The sequence below is a fragment of the Corvus cornix genome, chromosome 5 (genome assembly GCF_000738735.6).
Source record: "Corvus cornix cornix isolate S_Up_H32 chromosome 5, ASM73873v5, whole genome shotgun sequence".
Classification (NCBI taxonomy): Eukaryota; Metazoa; Chordata; class Aves; order Passeriformes; family Corvidae; genus Corvus; species Corvus cornix.
In genome coordinates, this window is record NC_046335.1 from 1,313,468 (window position 1) to 1,336,019 (window position 22,552).

Sequence of the window (22,552 nt, forward strand, 5' to 3'; positions counted from 1 at the left end):
CTGGTCCATGGGATGGGTTCTTTCCTTCTCCTCTCAGAGCCCCTTCCCCAAAATTCCCACCTGAAGTTCCTGCTAAATGCAGGATCCAAACTGGATTTCAGGCCTTCAAGTGGCATCAGAACCATGGAAAATCTCAGTGGAGAATTCTACTTCTGGTTAAAATTTCCAGCTCATTTCAAGGCTGAGATTTTCCAGGTCTGGGTGCTAAAGATTATCCTAAATTGTTCCTGGTGGGAAGAGGCCTCTCCTCAGAAAATGTGTCCCGTGGAGGTTCTTGGAAATGACGAGCAGGACACCTCCACACCTTCTCCAGACAAACCCATCCCAGCAGTTTTCCAGGTTTTGTGCTCCTGGTGTCCATGAATTTTCACTGTGGGCACCAAAATTGTGTCTGATCAGTGCAAGTGAGGTCATTAATAGAGAATTCCAGAATTTTTGAGGTTGGAAAAGAACTCCAAGATCATCGGGTCCAAGCTGTGCCCAATCCCCACCTTGTCCCCACCCTGGCACTGAGTGCCACATCCAGGAATTCCTTGGACACCTCCAGGGATGGGGACTCCAAACCTCCCTGCCTGATTCCAAAGCCTGACCACCCTTTCCATGGAGAAATTCTCCTTGATTAATGAATTAATTAATTAAATTTTATCTCACTAATGACATTAATGCTGGCTGTGAATGTGACACTGTGTTCCCGACCTCTTGTTCCCTCCTCTCCAGGTCACCTGGAGGGTGCCCAGTGGCATTTTTTGGGATATGGCTTTGCAGGACTTGGTCTGTCTCACCTGCAGAAGGGTCAAAATCCCACTGGAGACTGGGCTAACTGGGACAAACTGGTATTCCATGTTCCTCCTGTCAGGGACACCTCCAGCTTGAAAATTGGGAATATTCCCTTTTGGATGGGTGAGTGGAAGCGCTGAGATCATCCAAACATGGAGAGAAATCCTAAAGTAACTCCACAATAGTTTTGTGATTTGGGATTGGGAATCCTGCAGGGCCAAGGGCTGCAAGCCTGGATGTTCCCAGCCCATCCTGCTGCTGTTGGAGTTCCTTGGACACAAAGTGACCAGATCTGGGTGGGCTGAGCCCATCTGGGGCTCAGACAGCGACGGGGTGGCACTGACCCAACAGGAGGGACCAGGACCTGCTGATACCAATCCTTTGGGATAAATCCTGGAGTTTTTATTTGGATACCAATTCCTTGCTGTGGGTAGTCACTTCCAAGGCACACAAGGAAAAGGAAGGGAAGGCACAAATTGAAGGAATTGCCCTCCAGCACAGGCAGAGCCCAAGTTTTTCCCAATTCTTTCCCATCCAACCTCTCCAGAACTTTATCTTCCTGATAAGGCAGCAGCTGCAACTTGCTCAGGCACCACTTAACGCAGTCCCAAAGGGCAGGAGGAATTTTTTGGAGGGATCACTACTCCCAGCTCATGGAAAAATAAAGGGAGAGAGTCAGGCAGACTGGATATTTTTTTCATGAAATTTTCTTCATGAAATAGAATCAACATTACTTTTTTCCCTTGTCTGGAGCACGGAGTCCAACCTCCTCTGGCTCAGCTGGAGGTATACGAAGGAGAGAGGGATTTTGTGGGAAAACCAACAAGAGAAAGGGATTTTTGCCAGGGTTTACAACTCCAGAAGGAGAGTGCACAGCTCTGGAGGGAGGCTGGAATAATTAATGGAGCAGAAATTTATCAGGAGTCCCTGGCTGCACAGACACCTCTTGTCCTTCAAATCCTGGATGGAGAACCCAAGTGTCACCGAAACTACAGGAAAAATTAAAACTCTCCAACATTTTTAGGGTTAGAGAATTGAGGCATCGCTTTATTCCGGCCAGGATGTGCAACGGAAATCATTTCATCCACACATTGCCCAGGTTGTGCAGAGAAAATCATTCCAGGAAACATGGATTTTACCAGATTTTTCACATATTTTATACAGTCCAAACCCAGACAAATTCCCTGGTTCGATGTTCATTGGTCCCAAGTTGCGCTGCTCTCAGTATTGGTTTCCTGTTGGATACGGATTTCTTCAACTCCGATGTTAACTCGGTTCTCATTCTTCTTGATCTTTTCCCAGACCAGGTGCCTGACCATGCCAGGGGTGATGTTTGGAGTTGATGGTCATTAATGGTCGTTAATGGTCGTTAATGGTCATTAATGGTTGTCAATGGTCATTATCTTTTGTGTATCTTCTGTGCATCTTCTGTGCTACTCCTAATCTGTTGAGATGTTCAGATCATCAGACCTTGAGTGATGAAACAGTCCTTGGAAAAGAAATTTAAAATTCCTTTCCCCCAGGACAAAGGCAAATGAGACTGACTAAAGTTACAAAAAATTTTAAATTTTGTATCATTTTCCAACAGCAGGGTGACCAGAGGCATTTCTGGGCACTTCAGCGTTTATTGGATCATTAATAAATGATTTCTGAATGTGGGATAGTGCAGGCTGCAGACTCGGGCAGGGGAACTCATTTTACAGGAGGATCCTTCAAGGGATTATGGCTGCTTTGAGAATTCAGTGGGACCTCCACACCCCCAGCACCCTCAGAATTCAGGTCAAACAGAAAGGATGAGCGGACAAATAAAGAAACACCTTCTGAAGCTGGTGGCAGAAACTGAGGTGCCCTGGGTATGGCTTTTGCTGCTGGCTTTGGCACGAGTAAGAGCCAGACCCCGAGGAGACACTCAATTATTCCCCATTGAGTGAACGTTTGGGATTCTCACCCGGTTAATTCTCAGCACAGTGGGGGTGGAGGTAAGTGATGTGTATTTAAAGCCATCTGTGGCCAGAATCCCGCGTCAGTGAAATCTCTGGGACAGGGAGCCTGGGGAGCACAGACACTGCCTTTGGACTTTGCTGATCAGAACATCCAGCCAGGATCACAGGAACAGCGCTCGGGACAGCTGAGCACGGGGGGGATCCATCGCACTCGGGTCAAGGTCTCTAAAACCCCGGAGATTGGGACTTCTCAGCAGGAGGGAAGGATGGGAGACCTCGGCTTTCAGTAACTACGGACTGTGGTTACAGGGACCTCTGGTGATTCTGGGCTGATGGGAGCTGTCATTGCTGCTTTAGGCTGAGTTGTTTCTCTGGATTTCCTTGCCCCACTGGCTGCAGGGACCACAGGTGGAAAAGTTGGGAGGGGGCGTTTCAAATGTTCATTTTTATACCACGCCAGGCATTTAAAGAAGTTCAGTTAATGATAACAAAGGTCTGTGAAGACAAATTGAGAAATAAGAAGAGGAGGGATTGATAGGGAAGGTGTGCGCTGGTGTTGGTACAAACAATCCCGTGGGTGAGGGGATGGGTGGGAACGGCTTTGAGATGGGGCTGGATGTCTGTTCCCACTTCCAGCCGTGGGTTTGTTCCAGTTTGGCTCCCGAAACAGCCAAATGGGGCCGCACGAGCCGGAACTTCTGAATTTTGGGGTCAAATGCCAGCTTTAAGGGGGGATGTGGGGCAGGCGGTTCGGGAAGGCTGCACCTTCCGGGTACCTCAGCAATGGGGAAGGAAGAGGGCCCCGTGCGGCCGGAGTTTGGGATAAAAGGAGGCTGCGTCCTCCGAAACCCAGAGAGAGAAAACCCCGCGGGCTGTGGCCCAGGGGGCTCTCTGCCTTTATTCCAGTAAAGTTGCAGGACTCCTCTGTCTCCTTTATGGACACTGGCTCTTCCCAGCGGGATTTTCCACACACTGGGATAGTGGAAGGTGTCTCATGGCAGGGAGTGGGATGGGATTTAAGGTCTGTTCCAACCCAAACCAGTTTGGGATTCTCTGTGTGTCCTGCAGAGTTTCTTGCCAACAGGTCCATGGGATGCACAAGTGCTCTACCACAGCTCAGGGCTCCTCATCCCACAAAAATCCCAAAATCTGGTTCTTCCTGAACAGTTTTCCCATGGAAGGAGCAGTTCAGGTTTGATTTAATCAAGTCCAGTTTGGGAGTGATGCCCTTCAGGATGCTTTCCAGGCTGGCTGCAGGAAAAGCAGGGAATGTTTGCTCTGCTTAAGTAGGGAAGATTTATATTTCCCTGCCATTGGATAAATCTGCTCCGTTTATTCCAAATTCCTTCCCTAAAGGACCAAGTTATCTTTAAAACAAATACCGGAATAGCTGGAGTGGGATTTTTCATTCCTGCCAATAAAAGAACTGCAACTGTAGCAATTTATTTGTGTGGGGTTTTATTTCCCTTTACTGGGTTAAGGTTTGGGCTCTGGGAACAGGTTGATCCAATTTCTCTCTCCATGTGGAAAGCACCACTCCACAGGCAGAGCATGAAGGACTTGGCTTTCCGATGGATGTGATCTTGACTTTGGTCCGGTTCAGATTCCAGTGAGGACGAGGGAATTTTCAGCTTCTGTGCCTCTTCCCAGAGGGGTTTTCACACAGCCCTAAAGAGAAGCCTTTGCTGGCAGCCACAGAGGAGCATTCCATGGAATCCCACAATGGTTTGGGATGGAAAAGCTCATCCAGTCCCAGCCCTGCCATGGCAGGGGCATCTTCCATTATCCCAGACTGCTCCAAGCCCCAGTGTCCAACCTGGCCTTGGACACTGCCAGGGATCCAGGGGCAGCCCCAGCTGCTCTGGGAATCTGTGCCAGGGCCTGCCCACCCTCCCAGCCAGGAATTCCTTCCCAATATCCCATCCATCCCTGCCCTCTGGCAGTGGGAAGCCATTCCCCCTTGTTCTGGAACTATCTGTGCATGTAAAAAGTCCCTCTCCTTCCTTTTTATAAGCCCCCTTTAGGTACTGGAAAAATGTGAGTTTCCCTTCCCCTTCCCTTTCCCTTTCCCTCTCCTTTCCCTTTTCCCTTTCCTTTTCCCTTTCACTGTTCCATTTTCCTTTTCCATTTTTACTTTCCCTTTTCTCCTTTTCATTCCCCTTTTCCTTCTCAGTCCCCAAGGAAACAGCCACAGCTGCTCATCCCATCCCAATCGCCACCAGGCACAGCAAAACCCTGAGAGAACCCTTGGCTTTGGATTCCAAGTGTTTAACACGGCAGAAAGGGAAAGCAATGGCTAAAAGTGGGAGTTTAAAGCCAGATTAGGGTGGAAATGAGACATATCCCAAGGGAAGTTCCCTCTGGAATGATGTGGGCAATGCTGCCATTTCTCCTCCTCCCATCTGGGGGGACTTGGAGAAGTCCATGCTGTCGGTCACAGCATGGGAATGATCCAAGTGTCCCATGAAAGGAGGGAGACAGTGATTAAACATCATTTTATCGGCCATTTCCTGGTGGAAGTAAATCAGCACGGCCCTGCTCACTCCAGGGATTTATGCTGGTCCAAGGAAATCAATCCGTGTATTTATGGGCCTTTGGGATGGAGGTTTTAAGTTCTCCCCAGAAGGGACTCGGTGACATCTCCTGAGGCAGCTCCATGGGCTGAGCTGGACTCACCAAGGCTGTCCAGGGGGATGATCCAGGTTTTGTCCTTGTCCTCCTTTCAGGGGACTCTGGTGGTGGCAGGGGACGCTGGTGGTGGCAGCGTGTCACGTGTCACGTGAGCAATGTCTGGTTTCGGATTAATAAAGAATTCTTTAAAATCATTTTTCTCCCACATAAAACTTCATCCTAGGACCTTTTCTAGGATTAACTCTGGAATTGCAAAGTGTCTTTCCCATGGCTTCTTTTTGATCCAGGGAAATTCTTGGTTTAGTCCAAGTCTGGCATCTTTCTGGGAAAACCGAGTCCCACCAGGGATGGGAGATCCATCTGATTGACCAATGAGTGACATCCCTGCTCATGGCAGGGGCTGGAATGGGATGAGCTTTAAGGTGCTTTCCAATCCAAACCATTCCGTGATTATGGGATCCAAGGATTCCTTGCTTTTAGCAGTGGGTGGATGGATGGTTCCTCTGAGTGCTCGATAGCTTTATCCTGGAGCCATTTTCCAGACAGGAAATGGGGCTCCAGGAGAGCTGGAGAGGGACTTTGGATAAGGGATGGAGGGGCAGGACACAGGGAATGGCTTCCCACTGCCAGAGGGAAGGGATGGATGGGATATTGGGAAGGAATTCCTGGCTGGGAGGGTGGGGAGGCCCTGGAATAGAATTCCCAGAGCAGCTGGGGCTGCCCCTGGATCCCTGGAAGTGTCCAAGGCCAGGTTGGATGGGGCTTGGAAGCAGCCTGGGATAGTGGGAGGTGTCCTTGCCCATGGAAGAGCGTGGGATGGGATGGGATTTAAGTTCTCTTCCATCCCAAACCATTCCAAGATTTACAATTCCATGTTGTGTGTCTGAAATCAATGTTCAATATTCTCCAGGTGATGCTGAGACCTCCCAGCAGCTTCCCCAATTTTCTATCTCCGCAGTTTTCCTGCGGCAGAGCCGAGACTCTCCGTGAGCCGTTTGATCGATCCCAGAGCTCCCTGTCTCGGCTCCAGGAATATTTTCCTGCAGTTTGTGGCTGCAGTTTGCTCCTCAGCCCTCATTAAGGGCAGCCAGGTTGCGGGGTCATTCCTGGGGTGAACACCTCCTCCATTAATGGGATTTTCCTTCCAACCCTGTCAGTATTCCCTAATCGCTGCCTGCAGAAATCAGGGATGTGCCACTTAAATCCTCTCCACGCCTTGTGCCCCCTCAGCATTCTCAAAGGAGCCTCTTATTTACGGAATTCCACAAAATAATCATGTCCTGGAGCTTCCTCGCTTCCAGGGAGAGCCCAGAGCAGCTCTGAGTGTTCAGCTGGACAAAGGGAAGGGGAAGAGTTCACTAGGACACAATCCAGGGATTCCTACACGGAAAAATTATTGGGAGAGGGGACATAAATCCTGAAAAAGGGAGCAGGGAAAAAATACCTGTCAGTGGCTGGAAGGTGAAGCTGGACAAGGAAATTCGGATTGGAAATAGGACCCTGATGTTGCTCGTTTTTAAAGAGGGAATTGGCCATTGGAGCAATATCCCAGTTCTTCCCAGGGCTTTTCCAGGTGCTTCTGTTGCTCCCAAGTCCCTCTGCAGCTCTCCTGGAGCCCCTTTAGGCCCTGCAAGGGGCTCGGAGCTCTCCCTGGATCCTTCCCTTCTCCAGGTGAACATTCCCAGCTCTCCCAGCCTGGCTCCAGAGCAGAGGGGCTCCAGCCTCTCATGGCTCTCCTCATACTTTGGGAGCCACCTGGAAAAATTTTATGGAATAGGAATAAAGCTCTGCCCGTCTTCCCTGAATTTCGACCTTTTCCCATCCCATCTGTCCCAGATACCCCCTCCTTGGCATGGACAGACCACTGGACACCAGTGAAAATCCCTGGATCAGCTCAGACATCTCTCCCCAATCTTTCCAATTCCTCAAATCCCTTTTTTATGATAAGGGGTCCAGTCTAACTTTATTTTAAATCTCTTTTTTTTTTTTTTTCCAGGACACCTGGAAAAGATCTGGACCTCCACACTAAAGGGTACAACAGCACTGATAATGCCAACTCTGATGCCTTTTCCAGGTGAAATATTTTGGGATGCAATCTGTTTGATTCTCTGGGACCTTTGGGACACAACACCACCGTAGCTGAGCAACTCTTCATTCGGAAAACAGCTGAAATAGAGTTTTCTCCCAACATTTTGTTTATCCTCTGTGAGAATCAGTTTAATCAGGGAAAATAAGAATTTAAAAGGATTTTCAGGTTGCTCTGTCAGCATCGAGTCCCTTTCAGTGCCTGGAATCAGTGATGTGTCCTAGGAAATCACCCTCTCCCTAAATATGGAATACCCTGAGTTGGAAGGGATTCACAAGGATCATCAACTCCAACTCCTGGCCCTGCACAGGACAACTCCAAGAATCCCAAAATGAGTTCTTTCCTTCATTTTTTCTCCTCCCTCTGTCCTGCTGCTAAGGGCAGTGATAGAGAGGTTTCATCAATCCAACCTCACTCCTTCCTAATTCCCAGGATTGTGCCAACAGTATCGAGGTCTGGTTTTCCACAACCACTTCTGCACACGGAAGTGATGTCGGAATCATGGCATCTTAGGATCATTAGGGTTGGAAAAGGCCTGGGAATATTCCAGGCCAGGTTGGATGGGGCTTGGAGCAACCTGGGACAGTGCAAGGTCTCCCTGCCCATGGCAGGGGGTGGAAATGGGATGAGCTTTGAGGTCCCTTCCAACCCAAACCATTCCATGGTTCTGTGATTCTCCTTCAGCCAGTGAGAAGGACTGGGGGGCTGTTCCCAAATATTAGGAGGGGCCAACCTTTTATTTGGATCCCTGCTGATCGTGATCCCATGGAAACAGGTTCACTGCAATCCTGAGGTTTGGCCAGAGGAGGGAAAAAACTCTCTGGAGAGGTGGGGACAATGGGATTATTGAGTTTGGAGGTGCTGGCCAAGGACAGAGTGAAGGATGGAGAGGGAATAAGCTGAGCTTGCTGCTCCTGCGTAGGTCAGGAAGGCAAGGAAATAACCAGGGAGAGGAACCAAACCATGGACACCAAAACCATGGAAATAATTGTGGAGAGGAACCAAATCATGGACACCAAAACCATGGAAATAATTGTGGAGAGGAACCAAATCATGGACACCAAAACCATGGAAATAATTGTGGAGAGGAACCAAATCATGGACACCAAAACCATGGAAATAATTGTGGAGAGGAACCAAATCATGGACACCAAAACCATGGAAATAATTGTGGAGAGGAACCCAAATCATGGACACCAAAACCATGGAAAAATTTGGAGAGGAACCAAATCATGGACACCAAAACCATGGAAATAATTGTGGAGAGGAACCAAATCATGGACACCAAAACCATGGAAATAATTGTGGAGAGAAGGCAAATCATGGACACCAAAGCCATGGAAATAATTGTGGAGAGGAGGAAAATCATGGACACCAAAACCATGGGAATAATTGTGGAGAGGAACCAAATCATGGACACCAAAACCATGGGTGGGGCAGTAAACTCTGCAGGTGCTGTAAGAAAGATGTTTGGGGAGGTGTGGGAAAATATCTGGAACCTCTGGATGAGCAGATGATGGAATTTGAAGTGGGAAGATGAATTTTATTGTGGCCACAGTGTTCTGTGAACAGCAAGATCCAGGTTGGAGCATGTGGACACTGAGGATCTTTCTTGGGAGCGTGACCAGAGGCAGGAGCAGATAAACAGGAGCAAAGATCCGACTTTATCCAACTTGGCTCAACTCGAAATTCAATCCCAAAGTTTTGCTTGGGAAGCTCATGAAATTCAAGCGCCCAATTAGCAGCAGCTCTGCAGCGGGGGCTGACGAGCCTTTCGAGAAACGAGTGATCCTTGCAGAGCACGGCGTCAAAGCCAAAGCACTTCACTCCCAAGCCAAGGGCTGCAGGCAGTGCCCCAGCAAGGCAGGAATTCCCAAGGTTTTGCATTAATTGGATTTTTAATGGGTTTCAAAAGCCACTGGATGTGTGAAGCGCTCAGTAATTACAGCGGATTAAGGTGACACTTTGGAAAATGGGTGGAACGAGAACATGAATGAAGCAAACCTTGCTCCGGCCTAATTACAGATAAACAAGGGATAATGTGGATTTGATAATCCTCTGGAATAAATAAACACGAGGATCAGGCTCCATGGATCATTCTTCATGTTGGTAAATCACCTTTAAATTGGGATTTTCTAACACAACAACCAGAGATTGCCCAGCACTGCCCACAGCTGGAGGAGCAAATCCACCAAAATTCAATTTTACCAAGTTATTTCCAGGAAATCCAGAATGATTTGCCTTCCTTCCGTGGGTTTTCCATGAGGAAAATGCAGCATTTTGGTTCCTTGGGAAGGAAAACCTAAAAATAAAAATAAAAATAAAAATATAAAAATAAAAATAAAAATAAAACAAAAATAAAAATAAAAATAAAAATAAAAATTTAAAAAACAAAAATAAAAATAAAAATAAAAATAAAAATAAAAATTTTAAAAACAAAAATAAAAATAAAAATAAAAATATAAAAATAAACCAAAAATTAAAATAAAATAAAAATAAAAAATTTTAAAGAATAAAAATAAAAATAAAAATAAAAATTAAAATTAAAATTAAAAAATTTTAAAAATTTAAAAATAAAAATAAAAACAAAAATAAAAAGTAAAACTATAACTATAACAAATATAAATATAACAATAAATAATAAATATAAATATAAATACATATTATATTAAATATTTAGATTTATATTTATATTTATACAAAACAGTGGGGTTTTGTAGGACGCTGAGGACTCTTGTGAGGGTAAAACGAGTAAATCCTGTGAAAACTGTGGAAAATATTTACACAGATTCTAGGGTTCAACGTGGAAGTGCTCCGATCGTATCCCCACACACCCCTAATTGCTCATTATGCATGCAAATTACATGATTTTAATGCACTCTCATCATAATTACAGCGGTAAATTAGGGGTCATAATTGCCCATACAAATGTGCCCTACCTGGCTTTTTATCCCTTTTCTTCTCCAAGGTGTTCGGAGCACCAGGAAATAACAGAAGGTCATGGAATCCCAGAATCCCAGGATGGTTTGGGTTGGAAGAGATCATCTCATTCCATGCCCTGCCATGGGTTCTGCCATCCCAGCTTGTTCCAAGCCTCATCCAGAGGGATAAAGGGAATCATTTCTTCTTTTGGGGGAATTGAAAATACCAATAAGGAACTCTTAAAGATTAGGAAAAGTGGCTTCAATTCTTTCTTGGAGGTGTCCAAAGGATGAAGGCAATACTTTTTTACCAGTTTTTCAGGAGAATTTCAAAGATCAATAAGGAACTCCTAAAGATTGGGAAAAGTGGCTCCAGCCCTTTCTTGGAAGTGTCCAAGGAATGCCTGGAGGTGGCACTCAGTGCTCTGGGCTGCTGACAAGGTGGGGACTGGTCACAGCTTGGACTTGATGCTCTTGGAGGGCTTTTCCAACCTAAATAATTCCATGATTCTGTCTGGGACCAAACCCCAAGATATCTGAATGTGGTGAAATTCCTCTGCTGAGGATGATTTTCCCAAATCCCAGTTTATTTCCTGCACCTCCTTTCCTATTTTTATTTCTTTTTAAAAACCTTTCCTTCTGTTTTGTTTTACCTCTGCTCAGAATCGTTCCTTTCCCTCCTCCTGGCAGCTGCATCCCAATCCTCACTCCTGACCTTTCCAAGTCCTCTCATCTAAAGGTTCCCTTCATTCCGTGGCACATCCCAGAATAGCAATGTTCCAGATTAATCCCGGGTTACTGGGTGAGTCATTTTGTTTATTTGTATAAAACGTGTTCGCTTTATTCTGTTCTCCCAAATCCAGGGATGAAGAGAGAGCATGAGCAGATTATAATGCCGGATATTTTTATTCCTAGAAGGGGATTATAATGCACATTTCCTGGGGCTGAGGGAGATTGGGATGCTGGAAAAGCTGCCATGGGAAGCAGTCGCCAGTTCTGCATCCATGGAATTAATTCCGGGGGATTTTTCCTGGGTGCTGTGACAGAACCTTTCCCTCCCTTCCCTCCACATGAGGAGCTCTTCCCAGCTCCGGGAATATGGGAGTGCCTATTGGAATATCATTCTATGGGTTTGTTCAGGTTTGGAAGGTGGAATCATAATAATATATAAAATTTTAGGGAAAAAAACCCAAGGAAACGTAAAAGCAGGAATCGTGACTCCCTCCATCCGAGCTGACTCGGGCAAACATAGGGAACATCCGTAATTCCTCTTGGAAAAGCTCAGTTAAATTGTTATCCTGGGAGTAGGGGAAAACAAAGAGCAACAAACGCATCCCGTTTTTCTCGGTTTGGTGGGATTCGTGGGACAAATCAGACACAGAAAACATCCTTAATCCCTCCTGGAAAAGCTCCGTTAAATTGTTATCCTGGAAGCATGAGGGGGAAAAAGAGCGACAAAAGCTTCCCATTTTTCCCAGTTTGGTGGGATCTGTGGGACACATCTCCCATGCTCATCCACCCCTCCTGGCCACAGGAATCTGGAACTTGGCTTTTCCCAACAAAAAGGACAGAAGTGACTTCCTGCACCCTGAAGGCTCCCGGTGCACTCGGATAAAATTCCTAAGGACAGGAAATAAGTGGATTCCATAAACCCCAACATGACCCTGCTGCTTTTCCTTGCTCCAGCTGCTGCGGGAGCAACGGCACTTCCATAATTCCATGTTGGAAAGCCTTGTTGTGCTTCGGGAATCTGATGCCAGCCAAACGACCAAAAATAAAGGGAATATTTGATCCAACTTTTCCAGCCCTGGTTCCACTTTGGGAACAGCCAAAAATGTCGTGTGGCCCTTCAGAAAGGACAAAGGTTTAAATTTCCAGCTTTCCCTGCACCTCTCCCTCACTTCCCACTCCATGAGGAGCTTCTTCCCAGCTCTGGATGTCCGGGAGTTTGGGAAGTGCATGTTGGAATCTCATTCTATGGATTTGGTCAGGTTTGGGAGGTGGGACAACAATAACACTTCTGATAACCCTTTCCATGAAGAAATTTTCCCAAATATCCACCCTGAGCCTCCCCTGGCCCAGCCTGAGGCCGTTCCGTCTCCTCCTATCCCTGTTCCTTGGGAGCAGAGCCCGACCCCCCCGGCTGCCCCCTCCTGTCAGGAAATTATGGAAAATTTCCATTATTTCCACCTGGTCGAACATTCTATTCCCGAGCTGGGCAGCAGGGACTTGTCCAAGGTACTGGAATTTCTTATCCACAAAACTGAAAACCTTTAGCAGGTTGTTGGTGACCTTTGTAGGGAAATATCAGTGGGTACAGCCAGTTTTACCTGGATCACGGAATTCCCACTGGTCAGGAATGAGGATCAGAGCACTTGGTGAATCACGGAATCATGGAATGGTTTGGAATCGAGGGATGTTAAATCCCATCCTGTTCCACCCCCTTCCATAGGCAGGGACACCTTCCACTATCCCAGGTTCTTCCAAGCCCCATCCAACCCGGCCTTGGACACTTCCAGGGAATTCCACTTCAAATCCCAGCTGGAGCAGAGTTGATTTCAGAGCTCATTTAAAAGATGCTGCAGCCGGATCAAACAAGTGGAGATTGCAGAGCCTGACCCCCTTTCCGGAACAGGAGGATTTCTTGGGACAAGGCTGCCTGTCAGGTTCCTTAAAAATCAGTAATTATTGGATTTATCACCACGTTTTCCTGTGGATCACATCCCATTTCCCTGGCTGGTTGCACACAGCCTCACCCTCATCCCGTGCTGGATTTTAGCCTCAGGAGCAGTGGAATTTTCCCATCCACAGCTGGAAACATCCCAGACTATTCGCTGATAAGGTTTGGAAAGGCCTGAGCCATATTTTCTTCCCTACTCCTGGCAGGAAAAATCAACTCCATCCGTCCAGCAAGTTCCTGCTCAAATAAAGGAATAAAAAAGTTGCATCATGGATATATTACACAGGAAATCTTATTTAAATCCATTTATTCCCTACATTGGGAATCTTAGTTACATCCATTTATTCCCTACATTTAAATATAAGTGAGAGCAAGGAAACTGTTTAAAAATTGGCATCATAAACACAGAGGTTTTGTTGTGTTTTCTGTACATCCAATATTTGTTTTAACTTCCCAGGAATCTTGCTGGGAGCTGCCAGGGAATTGCCAGCAATTATTTCCCTGGTATTTGCTTAAATAGCCCTGAGGTTTGATATTGTTTGATGCCTCCTGAAATATCCTGGGAAAGCACAACTCAGAGCTCTGTGGCTGCCCAGAGAGGAATTTTTATTGCAGAAAATTGGGAAGTAATTCCACATCCCTCACTCCTGCCAGTAGTGGGAGAGTGCAGGAAAAGAAGACCTTTTCCAGCAGCCTCGTTGTCCATGTCAGGGAAAATTTTTAGGTGGGACAGCCTGAAAGGCATGAAGAGATCAGGGAAAAAGCAAAAAACATATGGAAAAACCACCTGTGGGATGCTCAATCCATCGATATCCTACGAGAGATGTCTTCCCTCCCTTCCTTTCTTCCTCCCTTCTTCTTTTCCCTCTTGGTCCTCCCGCCCCATGGATGTGATAAATCCATGCCCACATTGCTCTGTGGGAAGATCTGACCTTGCTTTGGGATACCTGGAATTTTTTCGGTGTTGTTTGCAGATCCCAGGGAATGTTCCAGCCTTGAACTGGGCCTGCAGGGATACCCGGACACACCCAAAAAATGGGATTTAGGGAATGTCTCGGTTTGGCTTTTGCAGATGGAAAGGTTGGAGGAGAGAAGGATCCAGGGAGAGCTCCGAGCCCCTTGCAGGGCCTGAAGGGGCTCCAGGAGAGCTGGAGAGGGACTGGAGACAAGGCCTGGAGGGACAGGAGCCAGGGAATGGCTTCAAATTGGAAAAGGGGAGATTTGGGGGGGATATTAGGCAGGAATTGCTGGCTGGGAGGGTGGGGAGGGGCTGGGCTGGAATTGCCAGAGCAGCTGGGGCTGCCCCTGGATCCCTGGCAGTGCCCAAGGCCAGGCTGGACATTGGGGCTGGGAGCAGCCTGGCACAGTGGGAGGTGTCCCTGCCATGGCAGGGAATGGGATGGGATTTAATGTCCTTCCCACCCAAATCCTTCAGGAATTCTGTGAAATGGACCTCTCCCTTTATTCCATACTGCTCCCTTTTAGTACAAATAAAACAATTGTCCCTTCCATAACACTTCTTACTAATATAAAGAGATATAAAAAGGATTCTTTTCATCCGATTTTTTAATTCAGACTTTGAGTATTTAAACACTCAGCTCATTTAAAATCTGGTGTCCATGCACCCGTGGGGTGGTGAGCAGCAGCTGTGGGCAGTGAATAACCTGAACATGCTCAGCTGGACTTTTAATTATATTCAAATAATATTAATTTAATTGCTTTATCTTATACGTATTTAAACATGTCTTTATTTATCATTGAACAGAAGGAATTTCTGCCCCCACCACCACGGCCTGTCCATATTAATAATTTGGAGGATTAACATTAAAAAAACCCCACACACAAATCCAGCTTTGTTTGGATTGTTGAATTGGGTTTTTGAATCCTCCAAACCCAAGGTTTCCAAATTTTTTGCAATAAATTCGAGTCAATCCAGACTGCAAATATTTATTGCTGTCCTCAGAGCCATCAGCAGGGCTTCAGTCAATAAAAGATGAGAGCTCCGAGGCCAGGAAGTGGTTTAAGATCCCAAAAGACGATTTATTCCGTGAGGAAAGAGCAAAACAATGTCTGGGAGGGGGAAGTTCCACGAGATGTTGTCACAGAGGGTGGTTCCACCTGGAATAACGCCTGTCCTGGGAGATGGAGTCTTTGGAATTCCCAACGGGTTGTTGGTATTTGGTGCCATGGGCCTCATCCTGAAGAAATGAGCTCTGAAAAGGAATTCTGGTCAACACATTCCCAAAATCCAGCAGCACATGGAATTGGTGCTGCTCACACGACGTTGGCTGGGAGCAGATCCACGATGCACAATTTGTGTCCACTTCCAACATTTCCAAGGAGTCAGCTTTGGATGGAGGGCTGCAGTCAAGTCTCCACCTCATGTCGGCGTTGCTGTCACAGTGTCCCGGCCAGATTTGTTCCCACAGGCTCAGAGGGGGCACGAGGCACATCCGTGGTCCCTGTTCCTTGGAAATTTCCTTGGAACATCATTTTCCTGCTTTGGCTGCTGCTGCTTTAGAAATAAGTTCCCCTAAACCCATCAGTGGGGCTGGAATCCAGACTGGTTTGGGTTGGAAGGGACCTTAAAGCCCATCCCATCCCACCCCCTTTTCCATGGGCAGGGACACCTCCCACTGTGCCAGGCTGCTCCCAGCCCCAATGTCCAGCCTGGCCTTGGGCACTGCCAGGGATCCAGGGGCAGCCCCAGCTGCTCTGGCAATTCCAGCCCACCCCTATCCCACCCTCCCAGCCAGCAATTCCCAATTCCCAAGATCCAACCTAATCTCCCCTTTTCGATCTTAAAGCCATCCCCTGTGTCCTGTCCCTCCATCCCTTGTCCCCAGTCCCTCTCCAGCTCTCCTGGATCCCCTTTAGGCTCTGAAAGGGGCCCTGAGTTTTCCCTGGATCCTTCTCTTCTCCAGGCTGAACAACTTTCCTTTGAAACTTGGAATGGATCTGGCTCCATCCAGGGAGATGCAAATTGCAGAGGCCAAGATTTTCCCAATTTTTCCATGTCCTCACCCGTGGAACGATCCCTGCCTCGCTTTCTTCACTCCCCAAGGAATTCTGTCCCCAGCCCTCCTGTCCCACCCTTCCTAATCCCCTCTTTTCCATCAGAACAGCACCAAGGAACTTCTTTTTCTCTCTTTTTATTTTCCAACCCCACTCAGGCTTTACATGTCGAGGTCCTAATGAGTCAGGGACTCAAATCCCTCCGGTTTCTGGGAGAGACGGCAGCACTAATGGCCATGCTTCGGCTTAATTGGGAGCCTCATTAAATATCGGAATATTCAAGCCCCTCAAGAGCTCTGAAGTTGGTGGGCATGTGGTTATGGCACACGGCAGCAGCAGGTTGTTCCACAAATCCCCCAAAAAATGGGATTATAAAGCAGCTGGGGATTTGTCCACTCTGGTTTTAGCTTTTTTTCCTCAGATTATTTTAAGTAACTTCGGATGTTGTGAGCTTTTTGTGTGTCTGAGCTTTTGGGAAGTTTGTGAGGAGCCGCCAGGGGCTCTCCTTGCTGGGATGGATGGGATTTATCCGTCATTTATCCGTTGTTGCAGCCCCTGCTTCAGCTCCGCCAGATGTGATCCCTCATCTCTCCCTAAACGTTGACCTTCCCTAAATTTTCCAAAGCCAAACACGAGATTGCATCGAGTTCCGAGGTGTTAAGTGAGGAAATGTTGGGCTCAGCAGAGGAGAAGGATTTGGTTTCAGGGATATCAATGGAACAGGGAAAAGCTGATATATTTTATATTTTATATTTTATATTTTTATTATATTTTCTATTTTGTATTTTATATTTTATTTTCTATTTTGTGTTTTATATTTAATATTTATATTTTTATACTATATTCTATATTATATTTAATATTTTATATTTTATTCTATACTTTTATTTTCTGTTATATGTTAAATCTTATATTTCATATTTTATATTCAAAATATTTTTACGATATTTAATATTTTTATTCTGTATTATATTTCATATTATATTATATATTTCATATTTTCTATTTTATAGTATATATTTTATATTATATTATATTTTATATTTTATACTTTATATGTTATATGTTATATTTTATATTTTATATTTTATACTCTATAATTCATATTTAATATGTAATATTTTATATTATATTTTATATTTTGTATTTTATATTTTATATTTTATATTAGACTTTATGTTTTATATTTTATAATTTATATTTTATATTTAATATATATATCATGTTTTATATTATATTTTATTTTATACTCTATATTTTATATTTAATATTGGATATTTTATATTTTATATTGTATTTTATATTTAGTATTTAATATTTTATAGTTTATAGTTTATACTTTATTTTATATAATATTTTATATGTTATATTTTATATTTTATAAATTTTTTTTATATGTTATATTTTTTATTTTACATTATTTTCATCAGAGCAACACGGCCTCAAATCTGAGCTCAAAACCCGAGATTTTGTTCTTCAGAACACGAATGAAACCAGACGTGTCCCCTCAGCCAGATTTCAGTTTCTGCAGCTCCCAAAACTTGTTCATTTACCCAGTGAACCGGAGCCCTCGGAAAACTAGCTGGGAACAAGGAATTCCAGCCATCCTGAGGAACAGAACCTCATCCCAAGCCCCAAACCCCGGTGCTGGGTGTCCTGCCCCAAGTCTGGTGCATTTTGGGGGATGTTCCACCAATCCATGACATCTGTTCCATCCAGGCTGGAATTCCTTGCCCCTGGAATGCACAAACACCACTTTTAATTGCTAATAAAGCCAAAATTCGTCCACTTCCCTGCCTGAGAGGTGGTACCAGAGGATCCAAGATCCATGATCTGGGGAAACTTCATGGACAGGATGGAGCTGGGATGATCTTTGGGGGTCTCCAAACCACCTCAGACATTGTGGGGCTTCCTGTTAAAAATTAACTCAGCTCCAGCAGCCCCACATGGGCAAAGGCACTGAACTGTGCAGGAAGGAGGGGAAAAGGTGTTAAAATGCTTTGATTTTCCAAGAGTGGGTGGAGAAGTCTCAGAAGGAGGAGGAAAGGAAGGAAAAATTAATGAGCATTTAGGTAAATAAAGATGGAACTGCGCCTTTTGTTTGCAGTGCTGCACAAATCTGCGTGAGCTGCTGGGATTATCGAGGGCTTGATGATTCATTTATCCAACAAACCAAACGTATTTGATAATCCAGGTTTATTCTGGGATCAGCTTTATTGTTGGAATATTGACTCTGGCCATGAAAGGAAACCCGGTGCAAAACGCAATTAGAGATTTGTCCATTTTTATTAGGTTTTGATTAGATATTGATTGAGGGAGTGAAATGAACTCTGCAGTCCCCTGCTCTCCCTTTGCTCTGCAGGGCCACAGACACCAAGTTTCAGAGAATCTTGGAATTCCAGGAAGATTTGGATTGGAAGGGACCTTAAAGCCCACCCAGTGCCAGCCCTGCCCTGGCAGGGACACCTCCCACTGTGCCAGGCTGCTCCCAGCCCCAATGTCCAGCCTGGCCTTGGGCACTGCCAGGGATCCAGGGGCAGCCCCAGCTGCTCTGGCAATTCCAGCCCAGCCCCTCCCCACCCTCCCAGCCAGCAATTCCCAATTCCCAATCTCCCATCCAGCCCTGCCCTCTGGCACTGGGAAGCCATTCCCTGGCTCCTGTCCCTCCATCCCTTGTCCCCAGTCCTTCTCCAGCTCTCCTGGAGCCCCTTTAGGCCCTGCAAGGGGCTCTGAGCTCTCCCAGGCTGAGGAAGTTCCACTCCCAACCCCCGTGAGGGAAAAACTTTGAGATTCCATTTCCAGCAGGATGGGGAGCCTCAGTAATTGGGATAAAATCCTTAATGGAGCAAGGGGTGGAACAAATGAAGCCTCGGGAGCAGCTGGAGCAGAACGAAGGGCGGCAGAGGGGCCATCAGGAGGATTGTGCTGCCTCAGCTGCTGCAGGAGCAGCACTTGGCATATTTTGGGGAGGCAGCGGGGCCGAGCTGCTGAGCAGAAGTGCAAACCCGCAGCAATCTGGGTGATTTAGGGCCCACACTGCACATTCCTGTTGGTTAATAGTTCCTGCTTTGGTTTCCAGAAGAGGCTGGAGATCTTAAAAAGAGCAATTTTTTGAGGCTTTCCGTGGAACCTCAAGATTTAATTCTGGTCTTAAACAGCTGGGCACAACCACTGAGCCAGGTCTGTTTCGGTGTGGAATTTGGGGCATCGTTTTTCCCAAACAGCAAAGAAATCGCCCTGAACTGAACTGGAATCTGCTCCGGGGCCCGGCAGTGGCACCAGAGCCACGGGCAGGGCCTGAGCCCGGCAATTGCCCTGCACAGGAGGCAGAACTGCTGCCCTGGGCAGGGCCCGGGCTGGAACAGAGCCCAGAGAGGGGCTGGAGCCTCCTCCCTGGGATATTCCAGAGCCCTCTGGACACGCTCCTGTGCCCTGGGCTCTGGGATGGCCCTGCTGGAGCAGGGAGTGGCACCAGTGACCCTCTGAGGTCCCTTCCAGCCTGACCCATCCTGGCATTCTGGGATTAGTAAACCAAAAATTCCTAATGTCTGGAGCCATCCATATTTCCTGCCCTGGAGCATCCCTGGAATGCTCCATGGGTCCTAGAAATCAGGGAAAAGGGGAATATAAGCCAGAAGCTCACCCGTGGTTAATATTTGCTCCCTTTTTTTCTCCAAACCTTTTCCAGACTGGTTTATGATTTTTGGGAAGCTGGCTGTGCCTTTTGCCTCCATCCAGAGTTTCTCCCAGATGAAGATCCACGCTCCAGTGTTGGATCTGTGTGCTAAGGAAAAGCTGTTTTGGCCTAGGGCAGCAGGAGGAGATGGGAGCTCCCTCCAGATCCCTCTCCAGCTCCGTCAGGATGGAGAAAGCTGGGAACTGAGGCACAGAGGGTGGATGGGAGCCCAGATGAGCCATCAGTCCCAGGCGTAGCCGGGATCACCGGCATTCCTGGCAGGATTGTGCCTGCAGCTGCCACCACTTCACTGGCTTTTCATGGAACCAGCTGTTCTGAGCAGGAATTCTTAGGAATTTCCAAAAAAAACCGGGAGAGAAAACACCTTTTTTTGGCATGAACTGACTCTCCAACGAATCACAGAATCATGGAATAACCTGAGCTGGTTTCGCAGGGATCATCAGTCTAATTCCTGATCCTGCATGGGAAACCCCAAAATCCCACCCTGCTCCTCCTCTGAGCTCTGGGATGGATTTAGGAACCCACATTTAAAATCAAATCCTTTTCCCACCTCCTCCCCGCATCCTCCACTGGATCCTGGCTGGCACTTGATGCTCTCCAAGAGATTTTCCCAACTCTGCTCCTCAGCACCGGGACCTGGAAAACATTTCCATGGACACTGGAGGCAACCCTCACTTCCTTCCTTTCAGGAAAGACACAGAGCTGCCTCCTGACAAATAGGAAATGTCATCAATATTCCCAAAATTCACTGCATTAAGGATTTAAGGAGGAACATCCCATAATTAGACGGGATCATCTATTATGGGAACATCCCATAAAAATGGGAACATCCCATGATTAGATGGGATAAACCCCCCTCCAAAATCACTCTTCCCTGAGCCCCATTTCCTTCCTGGACCCGGTTCCAAATCCTACCTGGCATTCCCCAACGGATTGTGCAGGAATGTGAGGCTGATCAAAGGAATCCTGCGGAATTTCTTGCTTGGGAAAAATATTTACAAAGGCAAGGAAATCACAGGCAGCTGGAAGAAACCAGAGGCTGCAGCTTGTCTTTGCTGGAGGCTGCTGGCAGTTTGTTTTCAAACAGCAAATCCTGCCTCAGGCCTGACCAGAAGAAGCAATAAAACCTTCATTTTTGAGGGAGGAAAAGGAAAATAGGATTTTTAAAGCCATTCACGGTTGTTGGGGACTTTTTACTTCTTGTTGTGAATATTTTTTCCTTTAAAGAGAACAGAAAATATAAACTCTGCTGGGAGGAAAGGCTGGGAGAGCTGGGGGTGTTCACCTGGAGAAGGGAAGGCTCCAGGGAGAGCTCCGAGCCCCTTGCAGGGCCTAAAGGGGCTCCAGGAGAGCTGCAGAGGGACTGGGGACAAGGGATGGAGGGACAGGAGCCAGGGAATGGCTTCCCAGTGCCAGAGGGCAGGGCTGGATGGGAGATTGGGAATTGGGAATTGCTGGCTGGGAGGGTGGGGAGGGGCTGGGCTGGAATTGCCAGAGCAGCTGGGGCTGCCCCTGGATCCCTGGCAGTGCCCAAGGCCAGGCTGGACATTGGGGCTGGGAGCAGCCTGGGACAGTGGGAGGTGTCCCTGGTGGAAGTGGATGGCATTTATGGTCCCTTCCAACCCAAACCACTCCATGGCTCTTTGATTCCATGAGAATTCCATGAATTAATGACCAATCCCTATGAATGACTCCTCTGCTTTAAAAAAAAAATAAGAATCTGTAAATTTGAATTCACCACTTCTCTCCATCTTTTCCCATTTCAGAGGAAGGAAAAAGCCAGGGATGCTGGTTCTGGAAAAAAACTCTTGGTCATGGAATGATCCCTCCAGACAATACCAGGAACTTGGGGAAGGAAATCTCAGGAGCAACACTGGGAAAGAAACACAAACATTTCTCCCCTGTTACACCTCAGTTTATGTCCATGGTGCCCCATTCCCATTATCCCACCACCAGATGTGGACGGGGTGAATTTGACCTCTCCAGGACTTTTTGGAGCTGGAGACCATAAGTCACCCAGGGAGAAGAGTCCATGGGTGCGGGCAGGACACTGAGCAGCAAATTAAAAATTGCTCTGAAAATTCCTTCTGCCTCATTTTGTTTGGAAATCAAGAAAACCCCGATGTTTTCCGGAGGTCTTGGACATCAGCCGTGTGTGGGAAAGCTGGAATTCCCTCTGGAGGTGTCACTTCAGAGTTTAGGAATAGCAAAAGCTCAGACAAAACTGAGTTTACATCAGGCTGGGCTTGTGCCCACCCAGAGCCTGGCACAGGGCACTCTGGCTGCTCCCAAAATGTCTCAGATGTGTTGGAAAATGGCAAAATAAAGCTGAGAGTGAGCTGGGGTTGCTGTGCTGGGGGTGCTTCACCAGGAAAACGCAGGAAAAGGTTGTAAAAGACAAATTCCCATCTTTAGAAGGAGTTTTGTTATCAATTCAAATATGGGATTTGTCTGTGAGTAATGAGGTCTAGCGGGTGACCAAGGGTCTGGGTGGGGAATGCAGAGGAAGAGTCAAAATCAAAGGGAATTTGATTCCCAGCTTCATCCCTCAGGACCACAAAGACATGGAGGGGCTGGAGCGTGTCCAGGGAAGGGAACGGAGCTGGGAAGGGGCTGGAGAATTCCTGAGGGAGCTGGGAAGGGGCTCAGGCTGGAGCAAAGGAGGCTCAGGGGGGACCTTGTGGCTCTGCACAAGTCCCTGACAGGAGGGGGCAGCCGGGGGGGTCGGGCTCTGCTCGCAGGGAACAGGCACAGGAGGAGAGGGAACGGCCTCAAACTGCTCCATGCAAGGTTTAGGTTGGA

General features: G+C 46.8%; 1 long non-coding RNA gene across 3 annotated transcripts in view; it reads left to right on the forward strand.

Moving 5' to 3' along the window:
• Positions 1–21,886, forward strand: part of LOC104695883 — a 38,257-nt gene extending 16,371 nt beyond the window's left edge. For 2 of the 3 annotated variants that reach the window (XR_005601910.1, XR_005601912.1), the window contains 2 exons: positions 7,348–7,425; positions 11,049–12,786. This is a non-coding gene — a long non-coding RNA (uncharacterized LOC104695883). Of the gene's footprint in view, positions 1–7,347; positions 7,426–11,048; positions 12,787–21,516 lie in introns of those variants that run through there. The other variant, XR_005601911.1, reaches the window with a different exon arrangement.
• Positions 21,887–22,552: the final 666 nt, after the last annotated feature.